Source organism: Saccopteryx bilineata, chromosome 1 (genome assembly GCF_036850765.1).
Source record: "Saccopteryx bilineata isolate mSacBil1 chromosome 1, mSacBil1_pri_phased_curated, whole genome shotgun sequence".
In the NCBI taxonomy this organism is placed as follows: Eukaryota; Metazoa; Chordata; class Mammalia; order Chiroptera; family Emballonuridae; genus Saccopteryx; species Saccopteryx bilineata.
Window position 1 is genome coordinate 150,338,112 of NC_089490.1, and position 23,477 is coordinate 150,361,588.

The following is a 23,477-nucleotide window of genomic DNA, read 5'->3' on the forward strand; positions in this document are numbered from 1 at the left end:
TTGACACTTTATTTATTGTGTCACCTAATATGTAACTAGGCTTAATTTTTTATCATGTTTTATTTCATGTTAAGGGGCCATTGAAAAATGACAGTTTGGCATTTGTTGGACTTTTCCTACTGATTTTGTGACAGTTCCTGGATATTTCTATCCCATTATATATATTCTCACTTTCTTTCTACTCCTTTTGTGGGGTGATGGGTATAGATCCTTTTTTCTATTTTCCATTCCAATAAACAGTTGAAATAAGTTTTTAAGTATGTCAAGTTTATGAAAGATTTTAGTTTCATGTGAATTTTTATTTTCATATTTCAGCCTTTGCTGTTGTTTTTTCTTCTGATTTGCATTTGGTGACCAGATCTTTAAAAAATTTTTATTTATTGAGCCTGAGTAGGCAGTGGCACAGTGGATAGAGCGTTGGACTGGGATGCAGAGGACCCAGGTTCAAAACTCCGAGGTTGCCAACCAGCTTGAGCACAGGGTCGCTGGCTTGAGCATGTGGTCAGACATAACCCCATGATTGCTGGTTTGAGCCCAAAGGTCACTGGCTTGAGCAAGGGGTCCCTCGTTCTGCTGTAGCCCCCCAGTCAAGGCACATAGGAGAAAGCAATCAATGAACAACTAAGGAGCTGAAACGAATTGATGCTTCTCATCTCTCTCCGTCTGTCCCTATCTGTCCCTCTCTGTCACAAAAAGAAGAACAAATATTTATTGATTTTACAGAGAGGAGGTGGAGAGAGAGATGTATGAACTTAGAGTTGCTTCATTTTAGTTGTTCATTGGTTGCCTGTTAAATGTGCATTGACCAAGCAAGCCCAGGGTTTTGAACCGGCGACCTCAGCATTCCAGGTTGATGCTCTATCCACTGCGCCACCACAGGCCAGACTTGGTGAATAGATTGTTATTTAAGAAGAGAAGCCTATAATAGGAAAAAAAAAGTTGTAAATATCACTCCTGTGGGTAGTGTTAGGAACTAGATTTTTTAAGATCTATACCCTTTGTGGTTCCATATTAGAAATTAGCAGTAGCCCCATGGTGTGAGGTTTGGAAGGCAGAAATGAAGAAGACTAGTCTGGTTGTAGAGCCACCAGATGGGGAGAGAGGTACACAGGGGCTTTGAAGACAGCATCTTCCACCTCTTTTTTTTTTGTATTTTTCTGAAGCTGGAAACGGGGAGAGACAGTCAGACAGACTCCCGCATGCGCCCGACCGGGATCCACCCGGCACGCCCACCAGGGGCAATGCTCTGCCCACCAGGGGGCGATGCTCTGCCCCTCCGGGGGGTCGCTCTGCCGCGACCAGAGCCACTCTAGCGCCTGGGGCAGAGGCCAAGGAGCCATCCCCAGCGCCCGGGCCATCTTTGCTCCAATAGAGCCTCGGCTGCGGGAGGGGAAGAGTGAGACAGAGAGGAAGGGGGGGGTGGAGAAGCAAATGGGCGCTTCTCCTGTGTGCCCTGGCCGGGAATCGAACCCGGGTCCCCCGCACGCCAGGCCGATGCTCTACCGCTGAGCCAACCGGCCAGGGCCCCACCTCTTTTTTTTTTTTAGATTTTATTTATTGATTTCTAGAGAGAGGAGAGAGAGAGGGAAGAAGCGGAAAGCATCAACTCATAGTAGTTGCTTCCTGTATGTGCCTTGATCGGGCAAGCCTAGGGTTTTGAACAGGCGACCCCAGCATTCCAGGCCAATGCTTAATCCACTGCACCACCACAGGTTAGGCTTCCACCTCATTTTTTTTTTATTCTTTGCCCTCCTAGTCCAGAGTATCTTTGAAGCCACTACCAAGTGTTTGATTTCCATTTTTTAAGTGTATGTTTTCACAAATTGCATGTCAGTGATCCATCCGAGTTTGGATTTTTCTGTCAGCCCTCTGTGTCTACCAGGAAACTGACTCAGACTTTCATGCTTGGGAGTATTCTCTGATTCCCCTCTTCTCTGGGTTATATCCATATTAAGTCTGAAGGAAACACCTTGTATTGTCAACAGTGCTAGTGAAGATGCTTTCCCGATTTACCATGACATCTGCAATGGTGCCATAGGGAAGAAGGACCCAGGAGTCTGGTCCTCTGCTGCGTGTGCACTGGCTGCCTTGACCCATTCCTTCCATGTGAGAATAAGCAGCCTCATCCTGTTAGAGAGACTGTGGGTGTTTCCTGTTATTTGTAGCTGAATGGACTCCCTCAGCATGTTTTCACTTGCACTGTGCGTGATTAAAATTAGGTGCAAATCTTTTCAGACTAACACTTATGAAGCAGTTCCTTTATGGATATATTTTATTGACTGTTTTTAAGACATAAAACAGCCCTAACTGGATAGCTCTGTGAGCATCAGCCAGAAGTGCAGAGGTTGCCAGTTCGATCCCCGGTCAGGGCACATGCAGGAACAGATTGATGTTCATCTCTCTCCCTTCTTCTCTGGCTGAAATCAGTAAATAAAAATTCAAAAAGTTAAGAAAAAAACATGAAATGCTAACATATTTTATTTTTTATTTCCTGAGAATATATTAAAATGTCTCATTATTATTAAGAATTTTCAGATACACTGCAATTTTTAAATTTAATTATTATATGTTGTTAGTCAATATTATCACCTGTATACGAGTTCAGGTAATTTTTTCTTTAAGCAATTTTTATATTTTAATCTTTCATAGATAACAGTTTTGTTATAGAACTGATTTCTCTTTTATTTTTAATGCCAAAAATATAAATCATGGTTTCTTAGTTCTCTTTTGCCAGTGACCTCTAGGATCACACCTGCAGTCAAAAAGAGGCGTAATGAGCCCTGGCCGGTTGGCTCAGCGGTAGAGCGTCGGCCTAGCGTGCGGAGGACCCGGGTTCGATTCCCGGCCAGGGCACACAGGAGAAGCGCCCATTTGCTTCTCCACCCCTCCGCCGCGCTTTCCTCTCTGTCTCTCTCTTCCCCTCCCGCAGCCAAGGCTCCATTGGAGCAAAGATGGCCCGGGCGCTGGGGATGGCTCTGTGGCCTCTGCCCCAGGCGCTAGAGTGGCTCTGGTCGCAACATGGCGACGCCCAGGATGGGCAGAGCATCGCCCCCTGGTGGGCAGAGCATCGCCCCTGGTGGGCGTGCCGGGTGGATCCCGGTCGGGCGCATGCAGGAGTCTGTCTGACTGTCTCTCCCTGTTTCCAGCTTCAGAAAAATGAGAAAAAAAAAAAAAAAAAAAAGAGGCGTAATGAATTCTAGTAAGATTAACTACAATCATCAAAGACTGAGGTATAGAATTAGAGTGTTCAAAAGGACTTTTAACAGGATTTTAACTTGAGTTTGATGATTTCTTTACTATTCAAGGAAGCAAGGCCTTTTTCTGTATTGAATGCTGTCAGGAAGTAAACTTTATTCTATCACTGGTACTTATAATCATTTTCTAGAAGGCAAAAACAATGCAGTAGAGTGAAAGATAATTTGTAGGAAGCCCCAGTGAGTCATATTAGTAGGAAGAGGGGAATGATTTGAAACTGTGCCCTTTACCATTTTTAGAGATATGGATACAAAACACTCTTATGAATGTTTTGGTGCATCATGGTCACTGTGATGGTGGCAGCATCTCTCTTTTCAGTAGAGCAAGATTAGCCTTACAGGGAGAGCAAGGCCACTCTCTCTGCAACAGGTCTTGCCTTTCCTAGTTATTAAGTATTAATGTATTTTCTATAGCGTATTAAACACCATCTACCATGTAGTGCCTCAGTTAAGAAATATAAATTTGCTTTTTTTTCCTTTTTTTCAGCTAGAGAGTGAGAAAGGAAGGGACAGAGATGAGAATCCAACTTGTAGTTGTGGTACCTTAGTTGTTCATTGATTACTTCTCATATGTGCCCTGGCCTGGGAGCTCTAGCCAAGCCAGTGACCTTTGGGCTCCAGCCAGCTGCCATGGAATCATGTCTATGTACCCACGCTCAAACTGGTGAGCCTACGCTCAAGCTGGTGATCTAGGGGTTTTGAACCTGGGTCCTCTGCATCCCAGGTTGACACTCTGTCCACTGCACTACCACCTGATCAGGATAAATTTACTTCTTGTATACTGTATAATATATTTAATGTCACATTTCTGACTCAACTGGGGCCTCTGAGTTTAGATTAATTGTGAAACACAAACATAGCAAGGGAGAAAGGCTTTTGTTCAACTAGGCCTTTCTTGCTTAGAGACTTTTTTTTTTTGAGACTTTTTAAGAGACAGTTTCTTTGGTAACAAGGAGCAAAAGAGGAATTTTTAATTCCTTTTCTCTCGTGACTGAATTACACAATGAGATGGACAGCAATAAAAAATTCCATGTCCATGATGTTTTACAAAAGCGCAAAGATGCCTAGCTATGTGACTTGCAATTATTGTTGTCTTGACAGAATTGCCAGCTGTTGTGCCTTCCATTGTATCAGCAGTTGCTGTATTTTCCTTCTGGTCTTCAAGTTTCATGGCAGGAAACAAGAGTACTTCTGTGATGGACATACGGTGACTCAGTTGATGCCCAGACCCAGGCTGCTGTGGGGAAGCTTGGATTGACGTTCTCAGCTATAAACATGGCCTCGGCCTGACCTGTGGTGGCGCAGTGGATAAAGCGTTGACCTGGAAATGCTGAGGTCGCCGGTTCGAAACCCTGGGCTTGCCTGGTCAAGGCACATATGGGAGTTGATGCTTCCAGCTCCTCCCCCCCTTCTCTCTCTCTGTCTCTCTCTCTCTCTCTCTCTCTCTCTCTTCCTCTCCACTCTAAAATGAATAAATTTAAAAAAAAAATGAAAATAAATAAATAAATAAACATGGCCTCATCATCGCCAGCCTTGGCCTTGGCCAGTTTTATCAAAAAGCTGTCACTGCCGCTGCCTCATGGGGTCATTAAGCTCAGTGTATGCATCATGTATGTCCTCCTTCATGACAAAAAACTGAAAGCGCTCAGTTAGACCCTTTTTAGAGCAGTGCCATTTTGCCAAAGGGCTCATTATCTGCAGGTGATCATGGGTGAATGTGGGATTGATGCTTGTCACTTTCAGAAACGCCCAAAAAGCCTATCCAGGAGCTTGACTGTGGTCCCAGGTGGGGGACATTCAACAGCATTTGCCACACAGACATCATTAAGAATTTTGTGCGTTTCTTCATTTTGGAGAGGTTAGTTTCTGGCAGCTTCACGCACAGGGCTTTCTCCAGTTCTTCCATGCTGATTCCATGGAGGGAGAGACTACTTTTATTTATTTATTATTTATTTATCTATTTAGTGTGTGTGTGTGTGTGTGTGTGTGTGTGAGAGAGAGAGAGAGAGAGAGAGAGAGGGACATATAGGGACAGACAGGAGAGAGATGAGAAGCATCAATTCTTCATTGTGGCACCTTAGTTGTTCATTGATTGCTTTCTCATATGTGCCTTGACGGGACTACAGCAGACTGAGTGACCGTGGGTCCAAGCTGGTGAGCCTTGCTCAAACCAGATGAGCCCGCACTCAATCCGGCAACCTCAGGGCTTCGAAACTGGGTCCTCCGCATCCCAGTCCGATGCTCTATCCACTGCGCCACTGCCTGGTCAGGTGAGACTACTCTTGATGCTAATGTATAAACATTTCTCATTGCTGTGCATTTTAGAGTCATAGCACCCAACCTAGCACAACTAATCGAGGCCCTGTAGGATTCACAGACAGGCATGAAACAAGTTCTTGCTGTCCTGGTGCTTATAGTTTTGGGAATAGAAAGATTGATAACAACTGGTAAAGCTTTGGTTTATAAGATGGAAATAAAAGCTGTGATGGGATGTAAAATTAATGTGAGAGAATACTAAGGCAGGGGTGTGTATATATTTTTATGAAGCTAGGAGCCTCAGTGAGTGATGAGGTCATTATTGCTTACTTGAATTTCTGGCATCTAATACATCTTTAGTATTATTATTATTATTATTATTATTATTATTATTCAGTGAGAGGAGGGGAGGCAGAGAGACAGACTCTGGCATATGCCCTGACTGGGATCCATCCGGCAAGCACACTAGAGGGTGATGCTCTGCTCATTTGGGACATTGCTTTGTTGCTTAGCAACCGAGCTCTTAGTGCTTGAGGCAGAGGCCATGGAGCCATCCTCACAGCCCAAGGCCAACTTGCTCCAGTCGAGCTATGGCTGCAGGATGGGAAGAGAGAGAAAAACAAGAGGGGCGGGGGATGGAGAAGCAGATGGGTGCTTCTGTTGTGTGCCCTGACAAGGAATCTAACCCGAGACATCCACACTTTGGGCTGATGCTCTACCACTTAGCCAACCGGCCAGGGCCATTTATATACATACATCTCAAACACTGTTTCAGCAACTGCTTGGGTGTAGAAGTAAATAGAACCCAGCAATATAGAAAGTCCCACATTCCTGTGGTTAACAGAAAAGATTCCCTGTAAATACAAAGATCTAGACATCATTCATCTTCATTTTTTAAATTGTTAACCATTTTGTTTATAGACTATGTACTTATAGTAGACATTGTTATTTGGGACTTTAAACTTACTAATGATTTGGGACACGATTGTCTGTGATGTCTTTATGTATGTCGTCATTTGAGGTGATTTTCACCCTAAATTTTTATGAGACTGATGATGTATTATTACCCACTGTACTAACGAGGCACTCCACTCTAAATTTTTAAGTGTTACAGTATTTGGCATTTATAGTTTGCTGCTGTACACACTGAGTGACACAACGTGTACCCAGTACACATGAAAGCCTCCATTTAGGGAACCACCTACGTTCATCTGCACTGTTCTAGCCCATCCTGGTTTATTCCTTGAATAGGATGATGTCCCTGCCAGCCTACTGCGATTCCCGAATGGAAACACCACAAAGTGCTGTGGATTAGAGCAGTCATCCAACAAATAAAGTAAGGAGTAGAAAAAGGGAATTATTTTCAGTATAAAATTAGTGATTTAGTATAAATGGGTGTGTGATAAATGTTCAATGTCTTTTCATCACAAGGGTGACTGGAAGTCTGGCTATTACCAACAGACCCTGTAGCCCATTTTGCTATTTACAGGTTTATTTTTATATGCTTATTCCTAGCGTATGTTGTGAAAGAGTGTGGGGAAAATATAGCCCCCCTTTTTTTTTTTTTGGCAATGATAACATGTATTGACAGGGTTTCATTTTTTAAAAAGATTTTATTTATTGGTTTTAGAAAGAAGGGAAGGAGATACACAGAGACAGAAAGGGGAGGAGCAGGAAGCATCAACCTAGTTGCTTTTCATTTGTGCTATGACCTGGTAAACCCAGGGTTTCAAACCTGCTGCTTCCCAGGTCAACGCTGTATCCACTGCACCACTTCCTGGTCAGGCAAGATGACTCTGGAATAACATGGTAGCTAGGGACACCAACTTCCTGTGCAGTTGAAAATTAACAGATAATTTAACCTTTTGCATATGCAGATTTCAACGGTAATTTGTGTTTGCTCTGTGCCAGTCAATGAAACTGGGTAGGTCAGTTGACAAAAATCACATGTAAGCGAACAGTTCAAACACATACTGTTAAGGGTCAAATCTATTTAATTTGGTCATCCTCCTTCAAATCCTCTCTGGCCCATACAATACAAATGTTCTGTTTTCAGACAAGTTGGTTTCAGGCACTCATTGGAAGTCAGGGGTACTGACCTGGACACACATGATGCCATTCCACAAACATCATGACTGCCAGTCAAGATATTTCCAAAACACTCAAAATACATGTAGCAGACCACTAATGCTTCAGATATTTTCCTTGAAGGAAAGCACCCTGCAGCCATGGTAGCTGATGACCAGTTAGCTGTTTTTTAGCAGCCAGGAGTGTTCTGTTCCCGAAGAGGGCTGCTTGCTGCAGATGGGTAGGCCAAGGTGCCACCATTAGTATAATAAGACAACAAAGTAAATTTAATACTAATGTTAGTAAATAATTGATCAGAGTTTGGAAGCCATCCTGACACTCTTTCCTACCTAGATCTCTCTAATCCTCTGAAATAACTGGAGGCAAATATTATTTTGAAGCTTTGTCATCTTAATTACATGTAACTTGTACTTAAAAAGATTTTTAAAATTTATTGATTTTTAGAGAAAGCGAGAGAAACATCAATTTGTTCCATTTATTTATGCATTCATTGGTTGCTCCTTATGTGCCCTGATTGGGGATTGAACCCACAACCTCGGCCATGTTGGAACAACACTAACCAACTGAACTACACGGCCAGGGCTTATGGTTTTGACATGGTTTTTCAATTAATATTCAAATTCATTTAAATGAGATATGTCTATTTAGTTAACAAACCTCAGGAGAGAGCTTAATAAATACATTGACATCATTTCTGATATTTGACTCTTAATCTGCTTTAGATATCTGATATCTGCTCATCTCGCCTGGCACGCATGGGTGTGTGAATTCCGAAGGTTGACACGTGCCTCTCTTTTATGTCAGACGCTTGGTAGTATTGACATAGCTGTGATTACACCTGCCACTTTACGTTTTTCTACGATTCTTACATTTTCAGTTCTCTACTCCTAATTTAGAGCTTTATTTTGCAGTAGGTGAATTTTATTTCATGGCGGGTTGTCAGTACAAATAAGTATATGATTAGAAAGTTGTCCAGAACTTTAGGGTAAAGTCCTGAATCTACTGCCAAAGCAACAGCTGTTAACACAGGAAAAGGAGACTTGCAGTATTCCAGCCCTCTATTCGAACACCCAAGCAATTTCTAAAACCGTGTTAAATGTGTATTACATTGTGATTTAAAAAAAAAAAACCCGGCCTGACCTGTGGTGGCGCAGTGGATAAAGCGTCGACCTGGAAATGCTGAGGTCGCCGGTTCGAAACCCTGGGCTTGTCTGGTCAAGGCACATATGGGAGTTGATGCTTCCAGCTCCTCCCCCCCCTCTCTGTCTCTCCTCTCTCTCTCTGTCTCTCCCTCTCCTCTCTAAAATGAATAATAATAAAAAAAAAACCCACTATTTTGGCCTGAACAGGCAGTAGTGCAGTGGATAGAACACATGACTGGGATGTGGAGTACCCAGGTTCGAAACCCCGAGGTTGCCAGCTTGAGCATGGGATCATAGACATAACCTTATGGTCACTGGCTTGAAGCCCAAGGTCGCTGGCTTGAGCAAGGGGTTACTCACTCTGCTGTAGCCCCCTGGTCAAGGCACATATGAGAAAGCAATCAATGAACAACGAAGGAGCCACAATGAAGAATTGATGCTTCTCATCTCTCTCCTTTCCTGTCTGTTTCTATCTGTCTCTATAACAAAACACACACACACACACACACAAAATGCTATTTTGGATTTCTGCCCTGGCATATTCCAGAGTGATAACCCTGCTCATACCCAGTCTCCACACTTAGATAAGGATCTGAGGTTAGGTTCCCACCCCGAGTTCCTGCTTTGCTTTTCCCAGCAGAACCAATGAATATAACCACTTAGAGCAGTGGTTCCCAACTTTTTTTGGGCCAGGGACTGGTTTAATGTCAGAAAATATATTCACAGACCGGCCTTTAGGGTGGGATGGATAAATGCACAAAATAAAATTATGCGACCGGCGTAAAAACTATGGTATATTTTTTTAATGGGGTGACATCAATAAATCAGGATACATATATTCAAAGATAACAAGTCCAGGGTACCAGGGTATCTTGTCGTTCAATTATGTTGCATACCCATCACCCAAAGTCAGATTGTCCTCTGTCACCTTCTATCTTGTTTTCTTTGTGCCCCTCCCCCCCCCCTTTCCCTCTCCCATTCCCCCTCCCTCCCCCCCCCCCCCCCCCCCGTAACCACCACACTCTTATCAATGTCTCTTAGTTTCACTTTTATGTCCCACCTACGTATGGAATAATGCAGTTCCTGTTTTTTTCTGATTTACTTATTTCGCTTCGTATCATGTTATCAAGATCCCACCATTTTGCTGTAAATGTTCCGATGTCATTATTTCTTATGGCTGAGTAGTATTCCATAGTGTATATGTGCCACATCTTTATCCAGTCATCTATTGATGGGATTTTGGGTTGTTTCCATGTCCTGGCCACTGTGAACAATGCTGCAATAAACATGGGGCTGCATGTGTCTTTACGTATCAATGTTTCTGAGTTTTGGGGGTATATACCCAGTAGAGGGATTGCTGGGTCATAAGGTAGTTCTATTTTCAGTTTTTTGAGGAACCACCATACTTTCTTCCATAATGGTTGTACTACTTTACATTCCCACCAACAGTGTATGAGGGTTCCTTTTTCTCCACAGCCTCTCCAACATTTGCTATTACCTGTCTTGCTAATAATAGCTAATCGAACAGGTGTGAGGTGGTATTCATTGCTGTTTTGATTTGCATTTCTTTAATAGCTAAAGAAGATGAGCATCTTTTCATATATATGTTGGCCATTTGTATTTCTTCCTGGGAGAAGTGTCTGTGCATATCCTCTTCCCATTTTTTTATGGGATTGTTTGTTTGTTTGTTGTTGAGTTTTATGAGTTCTTTGTATATTTTGGATATTAGGCCCTTATCTGAGCTGTTGTTTGAAAATATCATTTCCCATTTAGTTGGCTTTCTGTTTATTTTGTTATCAGTTTCTCTTGCTGAGCAAAAACTTCTTAGTCTGATGTAGTCCCATTCATTAATTTTTGCCTTCACTTCTCTTGCCTGTGGAGTCAAATTCATAAAATGCTCTTTAAAACCCAGGTCCATGAGTTGAGTACCTATGTCTTCTTCTATGTACTTAATTGTTTCAGGTCTTATGTTTAGATCTTTGATCCATTTTGAGTTAATTTTTGTACAGGGGGAGAGACTGTAGTCCAGTTTCATTCTTTTGCATGTGGCTTTCCAGTTTTCCCAGCACCATTTATTGAAGAGGCTTTCTTTTCTCCATTGTGTGTTGTTGGCCCCTTTATCAAAAATTATTTGATTATATATATGTGGTTTTATTTCTGGACTTTCTATTCTGTTCCATTGGTCTGAGTGTCTATTTTTCTGCCAATACCATGCTGTTTTGATTGTCGTGGCCCTATAATAGAGTTTGAAGTCAGGTATTGTAATGCCCCCAGCTTCATTCTTTTTCTTTAGGATTGCTTTGGCTATTCGGGGTTTTTTATAGTTCCATATAAATCTGATGATTTTTTGCTCTATTTCTTTAAAAAACGTCATTGGAAGTTTGATGGGAATTGCATTAAATTTGTGTATTGCTTTGGGTAATATAGCCATCTTGATTATATTTATTCTTCCTAGCTAAGAACAAGGTATATTCTTCCATCTCATTATATCTTTTTCGATTTCCCTTAAAAATGATTTATAGTTTTCATTATATAAGTCCTTTACATTCTTTGTTATGTTTATTCCTAAGTATTTTATTTTTTTTGTTGCAATCGTGAAGGGGATTATTCTTTTGAGTTCGTTCTCAATTGTTTCATTGTTGGCATATAGAAAGGCTATTGACTTCTGTATGTTAATTTTGTATCCTGCGACCTTACTGTATTGTTTTATTGTTTCTAGTAGTCTTTTTGTGGATTCTTTGGGGTTTTCGATGTATAGGATCATATCATCTGCAAAAAGTGATACCTTTACTTCTTCTTTTCCGATATGGATGCCTTTTATTTCTTTGTCTTGTCTAATTGCTCTGGCTAGAACCTCTAGTACCACATTAAATAAGAGTGGAGAGAGTGGACAACCCTGTCTTGTTCCTGATTTAAGGGGGAAAGCCTTCAGTTTAGTGCCATTTAATATGATGTTAGCTGATGGTTTATCATATATGGCCTTTATCATGTTGAGATATTTTCCTTCTATACCCATTTTGTTGAGAGTCTTAAACATAAAATTGTAAAACTATGGTATTTTTAAATATAATTGTCGAACTTACGAGACAAGTGTCAAGAGTGAGTCTTAGACAGATGTAACAGAGGGAATCTGGTCATTTTTAAAAAATAAAACATCGTTCAGACTTAAATATAAATAAGACAGAAATAATATAAGTTATTTATTCTTTCTCTGCAGACCAGTACCAAATGGCCCACGGACCAGTACTGGTCCACGGCCCAGGGGTTGGGGACCACTGACTTAGAGTAAGCCTGCAAAACGCTTGTGACCTCCTTCCTAACCACTTTCTAGTAACAGATACATGCTATCCTGCTCTTTATCTCCTGCTGACTTGTGACCTCAGGAGAAGGATTTTCCCCAGATGGTTGCACTCACTTGCCCCACCCACCCATTTCTGGACCTGTAAGTAAGAAATCTTGTGTCTGGAATACTACCAGGCATTTCTTGTAAACTGTGATATAAATTTAAGGGTGATGTCCAAAGCAGAGGCTCTGATTAAATGTGTAATGCAGTAAGCACAACCAATGATCTGACTATGTAACGCCTTTCAAGTTGACCAATATATAAGCGATGTATCCTCCATACATTTTTGTGCCATGTGCAATTAAAAATAAATTCTAATGGGGCTCAGGTTATGGAGTTATCATAAGACTGATGGAACCAAGGATTTGAAAAATGTGAGCATTTAAGAAGTAGGTGGAATAAAGTGATATTTGTGTGAATAGTAAAAGTTGCACAGGAACAACTGTTGAAACCTGGGGTGCTCGGCAGACTTAATGTTCCATATTTACATATGTTATCTTGTAAATTTGTGTAGGTTTGATTGATTAAGCAAGAAGTTTGAGACAGAGTCCAGGCAAGTCTCACCCAGTATGAGGGTTTAATCTTACAATTAGTACTTAGAATTAGGGGAGGAATGGCTGACAAATTGATAATAATCAAAAGTTCACTTAGAAAAGAGAGGTTCCTGAACAAAGGCTTCTAATGACAAATCCAACATTCCTCCATATTTTTGTCAAAATTCCTTGGGAATTTTGCAAGGGATTGGGATATGTGAACTAGGCAGTTAACCTTCCAGGAATAACTGAAAAAAGGAAACAGCCCTGGCCGGTTGGTTCAGTGGTAGAGCGTCAGCCTGGCGTGCAGAAGTCCCGGGTTCGATTCCCGGCCAGGGCACACAGGAGAGGCGCCCATCTGCTTCTCCACCCCTCCCCCTCTCCTTCCTCTCTGTCTCTCTCTTCCCCTCCCGCAGCGAGGCTCCATTGGAACAAAGATGGCCCGGGCACTGGGGATGGCTTCTTGGCCTCTGCCCCAGGCACTAGAGTGGCTCTGGTCGCAACAGAGCAACGCCCTGGAGAGGCAGAGCATCACCCCCTGGTGGGTGTGCTGGGTGGATCCCGGTCGGGCGCATGTGGGAGTCTGTCTGACTGTCTCTCCCCGTTTCCAACTTCAGAAAAATAAAAAAATAAAAATAAAAAAATAAAATAAAAAGGAAACACACTCTTGCCAGTTGGCTCAGTGGTAGAGTATCAGCCAGGCCTGTGGATGTCCCAGGTTAAATTCCCAGTCAGGGCACACAGGAGAATTGCCCATGAGCTTCTCCATCCTTCCCACTCTTGCTTCTCTCTTTCTCCCCTCCTCCTGCAGCCATGGCTCAATTGGAGCAAGTTGGCCCCAGGGGCTCAGGGTGGCTTCATGGACTATGCTCAGGCCCTGAGAAGAGCTTGGTTGCTGAGAAACAGAGCAATGCTGCAGATGGGTAGAGCATCTTCCCCTAGTGGGCTTGCGAGTTGGATCCCAATTGGGGCGCATGCGGAGGTCTGGCTCTGTCTCCCCTTCCTCTCACTGAATTAAAAAAAGAAAGAAAAAGAAAAGAAAAAGGAAATAACTATCGTACCAGGTGTTTGGTCTACCATATTCTTTTTATATTCCTTGTTTGAATGCTAGAAAGGGATTGATCAAAATATATGCAAAAAATATAAGTCCAGTACCTAGCATTGTAGTTGCAATGTAGCCTGCAAAGAAAAGATTCTTGGGATACACTGCAAAACCACTAATTAATAAGGTGAACATATTTTAGTAGGGCCATTAGCACAAGAAAGGCAAAAAGGGCTAGTAATACTCCAAATATATCCTAAAAGGTAGGTATCTAAATTTCAACACCAACACACAAGACAAAGAGTTGCAATCCAGGCTGTGAGGTCTATAAGAGTTTCCAGGTTAATTAACATGTCCATCAACTTTGTCATTGAGTGAGTGTGTGTGTGTATGCAGTGAGGATGCTTAAGATCCACTCTCAACAATTTACAATTACACAATTCAGCAAATGCATATGAAACCATCATGTAGTCTTTAAATAAATTTTTGTTAATTATGTCTCAATAATACTGGGGGTGGGTGGGGGTGGGAAGGGTTTCCCGGTGCATCTCAAAAGTGATTTAAACTAAATTTCTTTCCAGTGTAAAAGGTATACCTGAGAATGTTTTTTTTTTTTTAATTTTTTATTTATGGTAGGCAGGACTCAGGGAAACCAGTAAACCTAGGCATGGTCATGTGCGGGCCATGTGCCAAGAGAAAGATGAGGGGCTGGTCGGACCTGTGGTGGCAAGCGGGCCTCTCCGTGGTCACCATCCAGGGCTTATTTATTTATTTATTTATTTTACAGAGACAGAGTCAGAGAGAAGGATAGACAGGGAACAGAGAGAGATGAGAAGTATCAATCATCAGTTTTTTGTTGCGACACCTTAGTTGTTCATTGATTGCTTTCTCATATGTCCCTTGACCACAGGCCTTGAGCAGACCGAGTAACCCCTTGCTTGAGCCAGCGACCTTGGGTCCAAGCTGGTGAGCTTTTGCTCAAACCAGATGAGCCCGCGCTCAAGCTGGTGACCTCGGGGTCTCGAACCTGGGTCCTCCGCATCCCAGTCCGACACTCTATCTACTGCGCCACCGCCTGGTCAGGCTGTTTTTTATTTTACACCTGAGCATTTAATGAACACATCTCATAGCCTGTGGTTAGACTGAGACGGGTTCTTGGTTCCAAGTTCCCACCAGAGTCAAGTGCTCTGGGATTCTAACAAAAAGAACCAAATGGGAGGGGATGGGGAAGGGATAGGTAGAAGGCTCACTGCTGTCAAGGATCAAAAATTAAAATGGAGGCGGACACTTGATTACAGGTGATGAGGTCACATTAAGTATCTGTGTATCTAAACAAGGCTCACAGTTCCATGAGTAACCTCATAGCCTTCCACCAAGCCCTTGATCCTTAGAGGACTTATGACCCTCTTGTTCTGTCAACCAAGTGTGAATGAATAAGGAGGCTTTGGCTAGAAATAAATGATAAAGGTTTATTTAAGAGTCTTTACTTTACAACCTGGAAATACAGCTAGGCAAAATCCCACAAGTGTTCCAAAGAAGAAATAAAAGTTAAGAGTTCTTAGAGTAAAGACACATGATGGAGAAATGTAAGTCCTGCATTCTTAGCCCTAGAATTGGTCCAGGATCTTTATCAGTCAGATTTGGGGAGGTCCAGAGGAGGGATGTCAGGTGGGCTGGAAGATGGGTGCCAGGAAGTCTGTGGCCTCCTGAGTCCTTTAGAAAGTAATTCTCGAGTTCTCTGGTAGTAAATAAATGTCCAGGTGTTGACACAGGATGGAAAGGTCAGAAGTTTAAGTACCCAGGCAAGATAAGAAGAAAAATCATTTCCTCATGTCTCAACCTTCATAATGTTAATAATTTAGCAGCTTGGTTAAAGTGACTCCAATATGTATTTTCCCAATCTTCATGCTTTTATCTGGTTTCTGTCAGCCCTGGCCTGGGCCAGCCCCTTGTTTGTACTTGCTGCATCTGGAAACTGAACACCGGTGCCTTAGCGGTCACGAAGAGCCGGGAGAACCAACACAGGCAGCCCCAGGCCAGGGAAAACGTGTTTAAAGTCAAAGTTGCCGGGCCAGGTCTGGTTCCGGTCCACGGGCCGGGGCTGGTTTTGCTGGGAAAGACGTGCTCTCCCTGGCGATCTGTTAGGTGTGTGGGGGCGTGGCATTGGGGACTGTCTAGTGAGGGGCGCAGCTGGGGCCCATAGGTGGGGCGATTTGCCCGCGAGACGCGCGCATCTCTTTCTGCTCCAGGAGTGGCTGGGATCTCGTATCGCCTGCCCAACTGGTCCCTGGTGGCTGCCAAAGACGGATTGTCCGGCTGTGATCTGCACTGGCTGTGGAAGTGGTAGGCAGGACTCAGGGAAACCAGGAAACCTAGACATGGTGAGTGTGCGGGCCATATACCAAGAGAAAGATGAGGGGCTGGTCGGACCGGCGGTGGCAAGCGGGCCTCCCCGCGGTCACCTCCCGGGCTGCGGCTGCGGACCTCAGTCCTCACCGCTCGCAGCGTAGGGCCTGGGCAGGCAGCAGGACCCCGGCCGTCCTGACCCGTCACTGCGGGCGGCCACCTCGTTTCCGGAGCCTCGCTGTGCAGAACTAAAGGGTCCGTGCGTGGGAGGAGCTGTGGTCTGTGGGGTCCCCAGTCCTCCTTTCTCCCCAAGGGTGAGTGTTTTCTCCTTTGCCCCCAGGCTTGCTTTTCCTATGACTGTCAGTAAGTCCCCAAAATATTCAAATCCTCCTCGCATTGGAGACAAATTCTGCTCTGGGAGTCACAGAGTCCTGAGGTCAGGGATGCAAGCTGAGCTGACCCCTCCCCCTACATGAGCCTGCAAAGAGAAATACTTGAAGGCCCAGGGTATTTCCCTGGGGGCTTCCTCCTGCAGGTGTCTTACCTGCTCACACCCACCAGGGAAAAGAGGCTTTACATTGAGAAGTTCCAGCCCTGGAAATATGCGGGTGCATATGCAAATGGAATAGGGAAGATACTCCTTCTGAGCGTTTAGTTGTGGTTCCCTGGGCCTGTTTCTAGCCATAGGATGGACTTTTGCATCCATACTGTCGGTGCATTCAGAGTGTAATTTGTGCACGTTGAGAAAGTCTGTGAGTTAGGAGTCTGTGTCCTGGGTTGGGGTCCATGAATTTGAGAGTTCATTTGGGTTAGAACCTTAAAGTAAATTCAGCTGAGAGTTTTCTCAGTGTGAGATGAAGCCTGAGAGTTTCCATTATGCCCTGGGGAGAGGAGGATGGTGGAGCTCCCAGAGTTCTTCTGGGGGCTTGTTGGGCAGATAAAATATATTATGCTCACTTTGTTAAAGATGGCGCTGCCCACATGGAAGCCTGTCACCCAGGTGATGATACTGGTTGCCCTTCTTGCTTGGGATGGACATGATTATATTAATGTGTGTTGGGGACAGGCTGTAAGCTGGCAAAGGTGTTATAGCCTAAGGCAGGGGTCCCCAAACTACGGCCCCCTGAGGCCATTTATCCGGCCCCCGCCGCACTTCTGGAAGGGGCACTGTAAAGCCAGAAGCCAGGGCCAGGGCCACTATCACAGCAGCCTTCTGGCCCATGCAGGTTCGCATTGGATTCGGACAGTCGGTAAAGAAACAATGGAGCCACAAACTGGTGGGCCATAGTCTTTAATTCTAGCTTGCACCCAGCAGGCAAGTAAAAAACATACACTGGGCTCCAAAACCCACTCACATTCAGTGCTCACAAAGCTACTGACTTATCTGAGTTTCCTAGAATCAAAGGTTTCTAGCTCACCAAACTTATTCACCTCTGTTCCCCATCTCCTTCCTTATCCCAGATACAAACTCTACACAAACTGGCATCTCACTCAGCACTCCGCCATCTTGGCTGCTTCTCCTGGCCTACTCCATGTGGCCTCCTTCTGCTCTCTGCTCTGCTCTCTCCTCTAATGATAATCTCAGGAACCAAGAGCACAAGCTCTCATTCTGCCCCCATTTTATAGTGTAGCTTCACAACCTTTAATCCAATATACAAAATAGGGAAGTCTCTAATACAAAGTCACTTCTCTGAGGCATGATTGGATTGTGCCACCCCACATCAAAAAGGGTAGGAAAGGCTTAATCCCAAAACCAAGCCAGGCTACAAGGATTCTCAACACACATTAATATCACCTGGGTGACAGCCTCACATGGGCAGCGCCATTTTTAACAGTGAGCATAATATATTTTATCTGCCCAACAATCCATCCCTATGCTCACTTTACTACCCACAATTTACATTACCAGCATTGTCGTGCAAGGAAATTAGAACATTACACAAATTACAACAGCAAAAATCATACAGTTTCAACAATTACAAAGGTACACTTCACCAGTCTCTGAGCACTTAGCCCAAAGCGCAAAATGTCTTCGGCCTTCTTCCTAGCCACAGGAAAAACTTCCCGGGGCAGGGGAGTGCTTCCAGCAAAGCCACCCCCCACCCCCATCAGGGTATTTTACATTGTCCAAAATCCGTAATCCGTAAATCCATCCAACAAAGGAGCCAATGCCCACTCCGGTCGTAGTCCAGGAAATCAGTCCCCGTGCATGGGGCGTCAGCCACCCTCCTGGTTCCTGCCGTCCTGGCAGGTCTTACACTGTCCCAAAGAGGAGCACGTGGCAATGGCAGTCAGCATTTCCATCTCTGCTCCGGAGAGCATGTTCAGCCCTAGGTCCCCAAATCGCAGACCTACCAGGGCCATAGTAGGTGCTCCTGCCAGCTGGGCTCTCATCTACTGGAGACTGCGGATTGCAACTCCAGCCCGATTCTCCTCATCCTCCAAAGACGGACTGAAAACACCAGCTCCCACTGCCGGGCTTGAGTCCCGGGCTGCTGTCACCTTCTGCTCCGCAGACCTTGCAGCTCCGGACCCAATCTCAGCTTCAGCCTCAGCCTCAGCCCCAGCCTCCTGCCGCTGCTGGCTCTCCACAACATCCAGGGCAATCTGCAACTCACGAACCGGTGAATCCTCCTCCAGCAGTTGCTCCATTTCCAGGCGAATCTCGCAAACCTGGTCAGCCTCCTCCTCCAGCATTTCCTCCAGCTCCAGGGTCAGCATCGGTTTCTCCTGCGTTTGCTCCAGCTCCTTCCGCTGCTCGGTTTGCAGGTCCCGGGCAGCCTCTTCCACAGAGCTCTCAGTTTCCTCACGCATGGCTGTAAAAGTCAGCCAGCCTAAGGTCCCCAAAAGGACAGCCATGGGGAACCATGACAGCAGCCAGTCCTCTACTATGCACATCAAAGGTGGCAGCTCCATACCGATCTGTATCGAATGCTGCCACAGACTACGCCAAATGTAAAGCCAGTAGGCACGGCTGCCGCAGCCTTCTGCTCTCCCATGCTAATCATCCCAGGAACCAAGAGAGCAAACTCTCGTTTTGCCCCATTTTATAGTGTAGCTTCACAACCTTTAATCCAATATACAAAATAGGGAAGTCTCTACTACAAAGTCACTTCTCTGAGGCATGATTGGATTGTGCCACCCCATATCAAAAAGGGTAGGAAAGGCTTAATCCCAAAACCAAGCCCCAGGCTACAAGGATTCTCAACACACATTAATATCACCTGGGCAACGGCCTCACATGGGCAGCGCCATTTTTAACAAAGTGAGCATAATATATTTTATCTGCCCAACAGGCACCTCTTTCATTGGTGGTCAGTGAGAGGAGCATAGTTCCCATTGAAATACTGGTCAGTTTGTTGATTTAAATTTACTTGTTCTTTATTTTAAATATTGTATTTATTTCAGTTTTGTCTTTTTACTTTAAGATATGTGCAGTGTGCATAGGGATTTGTTGATAGTTTTTTTTTTATAGTCCGGCCCTCCAACAGTCTGAGGCACAGTGAACTGGCCCCCTGTGAAAAAAGTTTGGGGATCCCTGGCCTAAGGCTTAGTTTTAAGACCAAGCCTTTCCCACCCTGGGGTGGTGCACTCTCATGAGGAATCCCATTATGCCTCAGATAATTGACTTTGTATCAGAGGCTTCCTTGTTTGTATATTGGATTAAAGGTTTTGATTTCTACAATATAAAATGGGGCAGACTGGGAACTTGCTCTCTCTCAGTTCTTGAGATTAGCTTAGAGGAGAGAACAGAGAAAAGAGAGCAGAGAAAGGCCATGTGGAGGAGGCCAGGAGTAGCAGCCAAGATGGTGGAGTGCTGAGTGAGAAGCCAGTTTGTGCAGAGTTTGTGCAGGGAGAAGGAAGGCGGTGGGGAACAGAGATGAATAAGTCTGGTTAGTAGAAATCTTTAATTCTAGGAAAACTCGGATAAGTCAGTAGCTTTGTGAGCACTGAATGAGTGGGTTTTGGAGCCCAGTGTTTGTATTTCTTGCCAGCCGGGTGCAAGCTAGGATTAAAGGTGATGTCCCACCAGTTTTTGGCTCCATTGTTTCATTACCGTCTGTCCGAATCTAATGGGAACCTGCATGTGAATGGCCACGAAGGCGGCTCCTGGCCACACAGGGCTGCTCAGGTGTCCCTCCCTCCTTCCCCAGGGCCCAGCCCACCCCAGGGGTTCTGTCTCAACCTGGAGAGTCTAGAACGTGGAACCTTCTGAAAGTGGCTTTTCTTCTGTCGTGTGGGGAGCAGGCTGCTCTCATTAGCTGATTTCAATACTTGTGTTTCTTTCCTTTGGACCCTTTATCCACTGAATAGTGCAGCCCTTTGGCTCTGGTTTCCCTGAGCACTTTGTGATTTTATCCCATGTAAGAAAGAACACTTTTAGTGTCTTGGCCTTAAAAATGTAAGTTTATTGAGAGAGATGATGTTGGTAAAGCAAGTAAATAGTGGAGCTATATAGAATTTTGTACCTTTAAACTAGAAAAACTCAAGATGTGAGATGATTGTGTTAAATCTCTCAGGTTCATTTTTTACTTTTTACATCAGTGTTTGTAATTGAGACGAGAAAAATTAATCAAAGCTCATGTAAGCTTTCAAAAATTTTACTAATTTTTTTTTGAGAGACAGAGAGAGGGACAGATATGGACAGACAGACAGGAAGGGAGAGAGATGAGAAGCATCAGTTCTTCATTACGGCTCCTTAGTTTTTCACTGATTGCTTTCTCATATGTGCCTTGATTGTGGGGGGGGGGGGTACAGCAGAGCAAGTAACCCCTTGCTCAAGCCAGTGACCTTGGGCTTCAAGCCAGCTACCTTTGGGCTCAAGCCAGTGACCATGGGGGTTATATCTATGGTTGATCCCACGCTCAAGCCAACAATCCTGCGCCCAAGCTGGTGAGCCCTTGTTCAAGCCACATGAGCCCATGCTCAAGCCGGTGACCTCGGGGTTTTGAACCTGGGTCCTCCGCATCCCAGTCTGACCCTCTATCCCAGGGGTTGGGAACCTATGGCTGCATCTGGCTCGCAGACAAATCTTTAATTAAAAAAAAAAATGCCTGGCCTGTGGTGGCGCAGTGGATAAACCTTCGGCCTGGAATGCCAAGGTTGCTGGTTCGAAACCCTGGGCTTCCCTGGTCAAGGCACATACAACAAGCAAACAATGGACAACTAACATGAAGCAACTATGAGTTGTTACTTCCCATTCCATGTTCCCCTTTCTCTCCTGTCTCTGTAAAACCAATAAATAAAGTATTTAAAAAAAAATAATGACGTTAAAAATATAAAACATTCTCATGTATTACAATCCATTCATTTCCAACCAGTCATGTTCATGGTTGTGGGTGGCTGGAGCCAATCACAGCTGTCCAATGGGACAACACCAAATTTTTATTGGATAATGTGTAATGTACATGGGTCGTACTGAGGTCAGGAAGTAAACTTCCCTCCTTTTAATCAAGTAGTCAGCTAGCTAATTGCAGAAACCCTTTTGATGAAGAAGATGGCTAAAAGAAAAAAAGATGAGGAGTATTGTACTTTTCAGCAGGAATGGACAGAGGAATTAGCCTTTGTGAAGAGAGCAGGTTCTGCAGTGTGTCTAATATGCAATGATAAAATTGCATCAATGAAACAGTCAAATATAAAGTGGCACTTCGACACATGCCTGTTGTTGTGAGTCGAGGGCGCAGAGAGAGAGATCAGCAGACGAAATCATCAAGGACTAGCAAAGGACCACCGCTCGCTCAGGCAAATGGCCCCGAGTTCATGCAGTGTCCTAATTTTATTCACAAGACTTCAAAAAGCTTGTTTACTGAGAAATTGGCATAACATCAAGAGTAACTTTTACTTAAAGATGGAGTGCACCTGCAAGATAGCTTAGTAACAACACAATATCAGAAGGCATTAATAGCTATTGCTTCTATGGATCCCACAACATTCCTCTCCTTATCTTAAGGGATAACCTTGGAAAGTACAGAAATCTAATGAGAATGTTTTACTGAGAAAAGCCCAGCAACTGCCTTCAGTCACATAGACCTGTTTCAGTGACCCGCCTTCAAGTCACAAAACAACTTTCTTCACAAAACATTCATTTCTTGTTGGCTGTGTTCCCATCCAAGGCCATGCAATGGGTTATTCCACTACACATGCCATACTACATTTGCATTGAAATATCCAGCAGGGGACAGCAGGAAGAAAGCATGTCAAGAGCTACTGTGCAGAGTGCAAGCTAGTCAGCAGCAACTCTGTATTTGGACCCAACAAGGTGACTGGAATTTGGCTAGCGTTTCTGGTGCTTTAGCAATTGTGAGAAATGGAAAGCCATTCACAGATGGGGAGTATGCCAAAACATGCATGCTTGATGTTGCCAATGAACTTTTTGACGACTTTTCGGATAAAGACAAGATAATCAAATGAATAAAAGACATGCCTCTGTTGGCAAGAACTGTTCACAATTGTACCATCATGATGGCAAATCAAATTGAGGCAACACAAGAGAAGGACATAAATGCAGCACCATTCTTTTCTCTCGCTTTGGATGAGTCAACAGACGTAAGCCATTTATCCCACTTCAGTGTGATTGCTAGGTATGCTGTCAGTGACACACTATGTGAGGAAAGTCTTGCTGTTTTGCCTATGAAAGAGACAACAAGAGGGGAGGATTTATTCAAGTCTTTCACTGAGTTCACTAAAGAAAAAAAATCTACTGATGGATAAACTTATTTTGGTGTGTACTGATGTTGCTCTGTGCCTGGTGGGGAAAAACAGAGGATTCATAGAGCTTCTTTGTGAACATGAAAAGAGACCCATCCTAAGTTTTCACTGCATCCTACATCAGGAGGCGCTTTGTGCTCAGATGTGTTGTGAGCAGCTTGGTGAGGTGATGTCTCTGGTCATTCAGATGGTCAACTTCATTGTTGCCCGAGCTTTAAATGATCGCCAGTTTAAAACACTGCTGGATGAAGTTGGGAATAAGTATCCTGGTCTGCTTCCGCACAGCAATGTGCGTTGGTTGACAAGAGGGAAGGTGCTCCGTCATTTCGCGGCTTGTCTGAGTGAAATTTGGACTTTTCTTGAAATGAAAAACGTCGAGCATCCTGAGTTAGCTAACACTGAGTGGCTCCTGAAGTTCTACTATCTCATGAACATCACTGAACATCTGAACCAGCTCAATGTGAAAATGCAAGGCGTTGGAAATACAGTCTTATCCAGGGGTCCCCAAACTTTTTACACAGGGGGCCAGTTCACTGTCCCTCAGACCATTGGAGGGCTGGACTATAAAAAAAACTATGAACAAATCCCTATGCACACTGCACATATCTTATTTTAAAGTAAAAAAACAAAAAGGGAACAAATACAATATTTAAAATAAAGAACAATTAAATTTAAATCAACAAACTGACCAGTATTTCAATGGGAACTATGCTCCTCTCACTGACCACCAATAAAAGAGGTGCTCCTTCCGGAAGTGCGGCGGAG

At 44.1% G+C, this 23,477-nt stretch overlaps 1 protein-coding gene across 1 annotated transcript in view; it reads left to right on the top strand.

Annotated features, from left to right (window-relative positions):
• Positions 1-23,477, top strand: part of LOC136319373 (zinc finger protein 709-like) — a 67,952-nt gene that overhangs the window by 20,414 nt on the left and 24,061 nt on the right.